We start from the raw sequence: 10,264 nt of genomic DNA on the forward strand, positions 1-10,264 counted from the left end.
CCAATTTTAGAACCTTTTTGGATGCCTCTAGTGGGTCTTAGACTAAACAACAGCCTGTAGCTTGAAGAGTGGTACAAGTTGTCAAAGGACTGTGACGCCAAAGGTCGTGATTTGGTTTCCTTCACCTACCTGCAGTTAATGTTGGCAATTTTTTTCTAAATGATAATAATACTAATCAAATGAGGGAAAAATTCATTCAATTATTCAATTATGACAATAAAATGACATTTTTTTGCCATTTAAAGGGCAGAATTTCATAAGCCTGTGTAGGAAAAAGTGTAGTGATCACTCCAGATGACAGCAAGTGGAGAAGCAAAATTAAAGAATAGCTGGCGTATTTCTTTCATGTGTTAATGTATGATGTTTCATATGCTGATCCAAGGAGTCGCCTAAAATAGGCTATATAATAGAAAGTAATGCACCTTACCTCTCTCTTGCCATCAAAGCCGACAAGAATCCCTTTGGACATCCCCGCAAAGTCCATGTTAAGGTAACAAGATCCATGGAGCAAAATGTTTCATCTCAAATCATTTGCTAAAGCCCGTGTCTCTCAGTGTCCTCAGCGAGCACGGGCTGTAGGTGTAAGGCCACCCTAGATCATGTAGCATTAGCAGCCACGGCCATGGTCCCTTTCAACAGCTTGAACCCTGGTGAAGGTGAGACAGAGACAGATCCCTTTTTTCCTAAATGTCAAACGACTCAGGCCTTCCGGTCTTGTGTTTTTACCATTAAAAGAAAATGTAAGTGCTTTTTAAAATCGACACCCTTAACCTTTTTAGGCTTTAATGTTCTCAAGTCGGTTCGTGTTATCTGTCTCCTTCTCTCCCTTGTCACTGCTTCACTCCCAACTCCTGCAGGTCGGGAACGACAGCTGCACCACCACAGATAGGTCACATTTCCTAGCCTGCAATGTATAACCTATTCTCACACACACACACACACACACACACACACACACACACACACACACACACACACACACACACACACACACATGCATGCTCAAAGCACTCACACTCCAAGCCCTTTAGATAATGTTATCAAGCATTGTGTGTGTGTGTGTGTGTGTGTGTGTGTGTGTGTGTGTGTGTGTGTGTGTGTGTGTGTGTGTGTGTGTGTGTGTGTGTGTGACCGACCGTTGGAATTGCTATAAAAAGAAAGTCTAAGAATAAAGACAGGAGTGATTCATAGAACTGTAGGGCAGTGATATAACGATACAATCTAACTGGGAGGAATATTTACTATGTTTGTTTAACTGAAGCATAGTGAGCAGCTGTAGGTTTTGTAGAGCTTTTATAAAAATAGTTCTAAGTTGTTGTGGCTTGTTTTTCACTCGCTCCATCTCTCTTTTATTTTGGTAAACTTCCATTCACTGATCAATATTTCAATAAGAATTTGGGCTTTGGGCTTTAAATTCAAAGCAGTGCTTGACCAGTTTTTACAGACACATTTGAATGACAGACTGGATAGCTAAGTTAGTGTGACAGTGAGCAAGGTGCGTCCCTAGACGACACCATATTCAGTACCACTGTAGGTACGTCTGTTTAACTCCTCTTAACCCAAATATATAATCAGCCAATCACATGGCAGCAACTCAATACATTTAGGCATGTAGATGTGGTCAAGATGAGCTGCTGAAGCTCAATCTGAGCATCAGAACGAAGAAGAAAGTTCAATTAAGCGACTTTAAATGTGGCATGGTTGTATTTTATAAACAGCCATCTCTAGGGTTTCAGACCACAGAGAATGGCCTGAAAATAACCATTGAGCAGCAAGTTTGTGGGAGAAATTGCTTTATTGATGACAGAGGTCAGAGGCGAATGGGCTGACTTCTTTAAGCTGATAGGTGCTGTATGCAACAGTAACTCAAATAAGCAGCTCGTTACAACTAAGGTATACAGAAGAGCATCTCAAATGCCACAGAAGACCACACTCCTGTAGACTAAACAGGAAACTAAGGGACTTAGAGAAGATTTGAAAAATGTCGCCTGCGTCTCAATTTCTGCTTCAACATTCAGATGGTAGAGTCAGAATGTGCTGTAAACAGATTTATTCTGCTTGTATCAACAGTTCAAGCTGCTAGCGGTGTAACGGTGTGGGGGATATATTCTTGGCACACTTTGGGCCCTTTATTACTAAATAAGCATCATTTAAATACCACAGCCTAGTTAAGTATTTTTGCTGACCATGTCCATCCTTTATGACCACAGTGTTCCAGCAGACTAACACACTATGTCACAAAGCTGAGATCAACTCAAACTGGTTTCTTGAACATGAAGATGAGTTCACTGTAAATGACCAACAGAGTCACCAGATCTCAGTCAAATAAACCAGCTTTGGGATGTGGTGAGACTGTGTACACCCATGAGATTCTCATCATGGGTGTACAGCCAACAAATCTACAGCATCTGCATGATGTTGTCATGTCAACATGAACCAAAGTCAAAAAGTCATTATATAAAGTAGAGCGTCTGATTTACCATCCATCTGCTTCAAATGTGTCAGAGGAGGACTCCAAGGCCACCGCAGCACAAGACACTACATTTGTTCTGTCTGGACTGGCTCCTTTTATTCCCTCTTTTCAATCAGTGGTCATTATTCCAGAGTACTCAGGAGTCCATAAAACCAAGAAGAAGGAGAAAATAAATGGCTTCTCCTGAAAAACTCCTGCAAATACTGTGCTGTTGCTGTGGAAACAGTCACCGAGAGACTTGATAAGCTACATGATTGTAATCAAACAAAAAGGTCAGGTAAAGTAATAATACAACATAAGAAAAGATGCTCACATTTCCTTTACAAACAAAAATAGTACATTCAGAATTTACTTTTATAGTAAAACATATAATCTTACTATCACATAAATGGTAAATGGTAAATGGCCTGTATTTGTATAGCGCTTTTCTAGTCCCTAAGGACCCCAAAGCGCTTTACACAACCTGTCATCCACCCATTCACACACACATTCACACACTGGTGATGGCAAGCTACAATGTAGCCACAGCCACCCTGGGGCGCACTGACAGAGGCGAGGCTGCCGAACACTGGCGCCACCGGGCCCTCTGACCACCACCAGTAGGCAACGGGTGAAGTGTCTTGCCCAAGGACACAACATAAAGACATAAAGAATCACATTCATAAATGAGCATTATTCAGGAAGGGAATAACTTCCTAATACCTTCATGATTATAATGCTATTATTCAATGAAAAAGCTACATTTAACCACAAACTAGAATTTGCTCAACAATTATCATTGCAAACTTAAGTCTCCATATGTCCAGTTGATTATGAGCTCAGCCATTAGCTTCTGCGATTCCAAATAGCTCAAATAACCAATATGAAAGCAATAACTGGTGTATCTCAGTATTTCTCTGTTTTGTCTGTCGTACCTCCATGTCAGTTTGATCTCTCTTTACTGTCGCCAATCTAGAGAGAGAATGTGGAGAGGTGACTTGAACTGGTATCGAGCTGAGTGAAGCTGGAAGGTCACCTGTCAATTGACCATAACTTACCAACCATAACTAGCCTAATAGTTAGGTGTGTTAACATGGTCTATGTGTTAACAAGGAGCTGCTGCTGTGCTGACAGACCCCTAAAGTCTTTCAGTTTGCCTACAGTCACAGAAACTTCAAGATCTTTCTATTAAATTCAACAATGAAATCTGCTTAAACTGAATATGGCCAAGGTGTTGGAATCTCCGCTTTTAGTAACGTGATACACACACACACACATATATGTGTGTATATATATATATATATATATATATATATATATATATATAAATTCATGTATATTTTTATACTTAAATTATATATTGTAAGCTTGAATAATCTTTGTTTTAGCAAACCTACTGAGAGGAATTGTTCCATGTTAAAAAATAGATAAATAAAATTATATTCTCAATTGCTATTTAGCATACCCTAAAACACCTTTTTGGCTTGCCACATTATAAACCAAAGCAATGTTTTATTTTCTTATGAATACATTTTTGAGCCATCAAGGGGAAAATAATAACAATAAAAAAAAATTAAAAAAATAAAAAAGGATACAAAGCAGGAAAAGCCCTTTCTTATTTCTTATTTCTTATTCTGTCAACCATCGCTTAACCTGTCAGATTCTGTTTTTTAACTTCGCATCTCTATTAAGAACACCGGCAGTGATGATCTTTGTTTATTGATTTATTTACACACTGATTTACTGATTTAATTTTTTGTTTTGTTTAATTTTTTCCGCTCCATAATGTGGCAGCTCCTATGAGTCCTTATATGTTTTGTATTTTTTTATATTCAGTCCCTTAATTTTCCCATCAGGCTACATCTGACTCTTGACCTTTCTCCTGTATAAACATGAGTAAAACGCTCTGTTAGCTGTTTACTCACCAGCTTTCCAAGCTCTATGGCTGGGACTAAATACACAAGGCAATATTGGGATGGATTAGATGGTTTTTATAATTTGTTTCGTTTGCAAATAAAGTATAAGCTAATACTAATACTGTTTGTAAATGTAATTCATAGAGCAGGTTTGTATTCAATGAGTTTATGCTGGTTTATTACTAGAAACTACATTTCAATGTTAGTTATACTGTCATTGAATTTTACTAATAATTATAATCACAACTTTGAGCAATTTTCATCATTTTTCTCTTGGGTGGCTGCATGTAGTACTATTTTTCACCTTCATCTAACAAGGGAAAAAAGACACAAATGCCTTCAGGGTTGTGTCAGGAAGGACATCTGGCATAAGAACTGTCCAGATCAAACATGTGGAGCCACCTGGTGATCCTGTGTGAGTAAGGGAGCACACCATTTTACAAACCTGTTCTTGTAAACTGCACTTGAACAATGTTCTACACATACAACTTGATTCATCGACTGATATTGTGGTAACAATGTTTTAAAGTGCCAGGTATTGTCACTAAGACACATTCTACAGCTTCACCTGCTGGATGCTGATGCATCACAAGCGTGTTCAGACAGTGGAATCTCTCCCAGTGGTGGAGTGAAGCCAGGTACATTTAATCAGCTACAACACTGTAAGTGCAGTTCTGAAGTATTTGAGGATTGCCATTTTATGCTTATGTTATCATTCAGATCTAAGTTGTCAGCAGTTCACCAAAGAGTCATTTTTAATTTTTAGATCATTTTAATAAAATCATTGTTGGAAGCCTAATCAGATCAAACTACCCCGTACTTTGTGTTGTAGAACTTTTCATTCTTCTCTCAGTCATTAATCATCTCATAAAACCTCACACTGAGAGACGCACTGGAGGGATCATGTCTGCTTTAAGCACCACTGGCCAACATTATCAGACTGGGAAGGGATTTTGCAGTGGTAAGTAGAAAAAGCTCTACTTCACTCTACTTCAGCAATTTAATAATGCATACAGATGAGCGATAGCATCATCGTATAGTGCAGTTCATCAGTCAAAAGGCTTTTTTTTTTTATAAAAAATGATGACACTTTTAGTCCGTTTTGATGATAACTCCCATCCCAATTCCTGAAAGGTTTAATAGAAGCAAAAAGAAAAGAATGCAATAATTTCAAAATCCCATAAATCTATAGAAAACATATCAAATGTTTAAACTGAGAAAACGTAGCATTTAATGGGGAAAAAAAGGTCATTCTGAATGTGATGGCAGTAACTCATCAACAAACTTTCCTACTATTTAACATCCCCTCTTCTTTTAACTACAGTTTATAAACATCCAGTACCAAATGGCCAGTTTAGTACAATGTTGGGCCCTTTGAGAGGTGCCAAGATCCACAACTGGTCATTAGCACACCACTCCCGGAGTTGTGGCATACATGCCAGTACTACAATTGTAAGCCCCTATTCTTAGATAGACAGCGTCATTAGCCACTACCTATCTGTTAACAGTTTGTTTGTCTCACTCTCCATGCATGTGAATCTGCTAGGATTGGTGCTAAAAGATGTGATTTACACATACATGTTTCTATCAGACCACTTAAAGTCTGCTTTCATGCGCATTATAATGTTAAAGTTTGCCTATTTACTTAATGTGTAACTGGGCTATGAGACTACGGTATATAGGAACTATATGTGTGTTTGGCTGTTATATTGTCTGCTGTCTAAACATATATATATCGTTTTTTTTAAGGGATTCTTATAGCAAAACTAAATGCTTACAAACCCACTCTTTCATTTAAATGAACACCACATCAGGGCTGTTTTCACTTAGGGGTTTTATATTGAGGTCATATGATGTGTGAATGAGGACCCAAATCCAGACTGGTGTGACAGAGCTTATAAACAGAAAATAAACCTTTACTCAGGGGCATCAGAAAAGGCCAAGTGCAGCCATAAAACAAAGCCCATAAATCCAAACAGAGAAACAACAGTGGAAAATAGAATCAGCAGCACAACACAACAGAGAGTTAAGGTAAACTGAGGCTTTAAATACACAGACACTGATGGCTGAAGACACAGCTGAGGAACAAAACACACTTAAACTAAATCAGATTGAGGAGACAAGGTAAGTAAAACTGAATGTAGTACACAAAAATGTTTGTGGTTTTTCTTGTAAGTGTTTAAGTCCTGATCCAGTTGGCCTGCTACCTCAGATGGTTAGAGTGTGGTGCTGATAATGCTGAGGTCCAAGGTCAATCCCCAATGACAATGGGGATCCCCAACGTCTGGGCAGAACGTTCTGCCCAGACGTTCAGAGAGAATTCAAGAAATGTGTGTTACCTCCTCCGTTATAGGAATTCCATGTTGTTTGCACAAATACCTGTGGTACCATGTTTTCAGTGCACAATTCTGTATCTCATTTACACCTTACAACCATAGATGTGATTAGACTACAAATCTGAAATCTATCAGGCCTACTTATTCTACCAAAAATAAATAAACAATTTGATGTAGGTCACGTTTCTCCCATGTGTCATGTTCTAAAATCAAAAGTAGTCCCACCTGAGTGAATATCAGACATGCATCCACTGCTATTTGTTGAGTACAATAATATAACAAATGTGGATAGAGATGTAGATCTAGCCATCTGTAGGTTGGATAGTAATGGTTGTTAACGTGCTGGCAACACTGAAGTCATGGGTGGAGGCTTGATATTGGTTGGTACAGCTTTGATTTTAGTATCAAATGGGTTTCCAGCTCCAGTATGACAGGAACAAAGTTAATGTTGTTTGAAGTAGTTGAAGACATTAACAACAGTATTGCTGTTTTTGTCCTACCTCCACTTTAACTGTGGTGCAAGAAAAGCCCGAAACTTTTTGTTTGTTTCTTGGCAGTCAAAATCCAAACCCATAATAAGATAAGGTAAGATACATTAACTTAGTCACACACTTGAGAAATATGTTTTGTTACAGCAGAAAGTGGACAGTGCAAGGTCACAGTAGCAAAAATTAAGAATAAACACTGGAATAGGATAAGATAATAAGATACACAATAGAATAGAATAAAATACTATATACAACAGAATAAAATACAATGCTGTCAGAAAAAGAGAATTGCACTTAATGAAATTGCACATGTGTGGATGTGTGTGTTTGGTCAGCTGCGAAGTCTTTGTTGTGGAGTCTGACAGCAGTGGGGAGGAAAGACCTGTGGAATCTCTCCGTCCCACATCGTGGGTGCCGCAGCCACTGAAGGAGCTGTTCAGTGCTGTTCAGCTGTTCAGTGCAGTCTCCTGCATGGGGTGGTGATGTCACTCACCACCTCCACTGAGTCCAGAGGGCATCCTAGAACAGAGTTGGCCCTCCGGATAAGCCTGTTCAGTCTCTTCCTGTCCTGAGCAGAGATGCTGCCGCCCCAGCAGGCCACACAGTAAAAGATGGCTGAGGCCACCACAGAGTCTTAGAAAGTCTTCAGGACTGGGCCCTTCACTCCAAAAGAGGTGAGTCTCCGCAGCAGGTACAGCCTGCCCGGCCTATTCTTGTAGAGGGCATCTGAATTATGAGTCCAGTCCAGTTTATTGTAGCTGTCCACAGCCTCAATGTCCATGCCTTGAATGTTTAGTGGATGCAGTGGAGGATGTTTGTCCCTGCGGAGGTCTACCACTTGGTTTTACTAATACATTTAATACATTCTATTGCCAAAAGCATTCACTTGTCTGCCTTTACAGACATTTGAACTTGATGGACATCCCTTTTTTAATCCATAGGGTTTGATATGATGTCGGCCCTCCCTTTGCAGTTAGTACAGCTTCAACTCTTTTGGGAAGACTTTCCGCAAGATTTAGGAGTGTTTGGGGAAATTTTTCTCTAGAAGCACGTTTGTGAGGTCACAGACCGGATGAGAAAGCATGGCTCACAGTCTCCACTCTAATTCATCTCAAAGGTGTTCTTTCAAGTTAAGGTGAGGACTCACAGGAAGGTGCCATCATCAAACTGTTCCCACTAAGTTGGGAGTCTGAAATTGTCCAAAATGTCTTGGTATGCTGAAGCATTAAGAGTTCCTTTCACTGGAACTAAGAGGACGAGCCTAACTGCTGAAAAACAACCCCACACCATATTGCCCCCCTCCACCAAACTTTACACTTGGCACAACGCAGTCAGACAAATACTGATCCAATGGCAACCACCAAACCCAGACTGGTCCATTGGATTGTCAGATGGGGAAATGTGATTGATCACTCCAGAGAATACATCTCCATTGTGCTAGAGTCCAGTTGTGCAGTGCTTTACACCTCTGCATCCGACGCTTTGCATCACGCTTGGATGCAGCTGTTTCCATGGAAACCTATTCCAAGAAGCTCTCTATTCTTGAGCTAATCTGAAGGCCACGTGAAGCTTGAAGGTCTTTAGTGATTGACTCTGCAGAAAGTTGGCGACCTCTGTGAGCATCATGCTCTACCACTTTGTGCTATGCCTAGGCATGTGTAGGTGCTTGATTTTAAACATGGAAGTGATGTGAACACCTGAACTGAGTGATTTGGATGGCTCGGTGAATACTTTTGGCAATATAGTTTACCTCAGAGTGACTTACACTTGAGAAAGAGTGAGAACATCACTTCATATCATAAAAGTTTCCAAAGCATCCACTATTTCGTACTGTTCCTTCTAGTTACTGGTGTAGCTATAAATCCAATGCTGACAAAGGTCTGGATTCCTTTATTGTCATTATGAGCACACAAAAACACAAAAAATCTCACAATCAAAACAGAACCACGTTAAAAGACTATAGTATAACTTTCTGTTAAACAATGAATAATGAAATAAAGTAATAAAAAAAGATGGTATAGCACTGAATAAGAACATTAAATTAAAAAAATGTATATATATATATATATATATATATATATATATATATATATATATACATATATATATATATGCACGAAAACAATCTGTATGGCTTACGTGTGCTCAGCTATTGTATTTTCCATCTATTTATGATGTGCATTTGAATTTAACTGTCAAGCTGTTAATGATCTGATTTCCAGGCTGTGATACTTTTTGCCTGAAGGGAGGAGAATAGTCTGTGACGGGGATGAGCAATGTCCCTCGTGATCCTTTTTGGCCTTGTCAGGCAGCGTTGTTGCACTAAGCCCCCAACAGGTGGCAGTAAGACCCCAACAATCTTCTCAGCAATCTGCCTTTCTGTCTGAGACACCGTTACTCTCATACCACAGAGACACAGACAGTGTGCTGCACATTCTATGTGGTGCCTCAGTAGAAAGTGGTGATGACAGATGGGTTAAGATGAGTTATTTTTAACCTCTGAGGAAAATGCAGGAGCTGGTGAGGAGATGTGCAGGCTCCTGGTTAGATTGTTGGTCACATACTCGACTATCTCCACAGCAATGTCAGTTATGTAGATCGGGCTGTGCATGGGCTGCTTTTGAACACCAGATTAAAAAACAAAAAAACCCCAAAAAAAACAGGTTCCATTCTGCAAAAAGTCTCACCTCCTCCTGTAGTCTCTGTCATTGCTGTCTTTGATGAGATGTTCCACTGTTGTGTCATCCACGTAATTTGTGATGTAGTGATTACTGAACTTTTCACCACAGAGGTGGGTCATCATGGTGAAAACGGGGGATTCGTGACATGTCCCTTTGTAGAGCCTGTACATAATGAAATGGTGCTTGATTTCTTATGTACTCTCTGCTCAAATTGAGGTCTATCCGTCTGAAAGACCAGTGTCCATTTTTCCAAGGGGGTGATTCAGTCCAACTCGGCCTAGTTTGGTGATCAGATGCTGAGGGATTATCGTGTTGAAGGCTGAGCTGAAGTCAAGAAAGACCTTTCAGACCTGTGCATTTTCCTTCTCCAGGTCTTCCAGGGTTAATCGAA

At 39.7% G+C, this 10,264-nt stretch overlaps 1 protein-coding gene across 3 annotated transcripts in view; it reads right to left on the reverse strand.

The window, feature by feature from the left end:
* The window catches only part of LOC308393251 (striated muscle preferentially expressed protein kinase-like), a 63,349-nt gene extending 62,479 nt beyond the window's left edge, over positions 1 to 870 (reverse strand). For 2 of the 3 annotated variants that reach the window (XM_080876882.1, XM_080876880.1), the window contains exon 1: positions 428 to 870. The gene's annotated coding sequence lies outside the window, so the exon portion shown is untranslated. The remainder of the gene's footprint in view (positions 1 to 427) is intronic. The other variant, XM_080876881.1, reaches the window with a different exon arrangement.
* Between the last annotated feature and the right edge of the window lie 9,394 nt (positions 871 to 10,264).

The sequence above is a fragment of the Rhamphochromis sp. 'chilingali' genome, assembly GCF_963969265.1.
Source record: "Rhamphochromis sp. 'chilingali' genome assembly, chromosome: 3".
Taxonomy (NCBI): Eukaryota; Metazoa; Chordata; class Actinopteri; order Cichliformes; family Cichlidae; genus Rhamphochromis; species Rhamphochromis sp. 'chilingali'.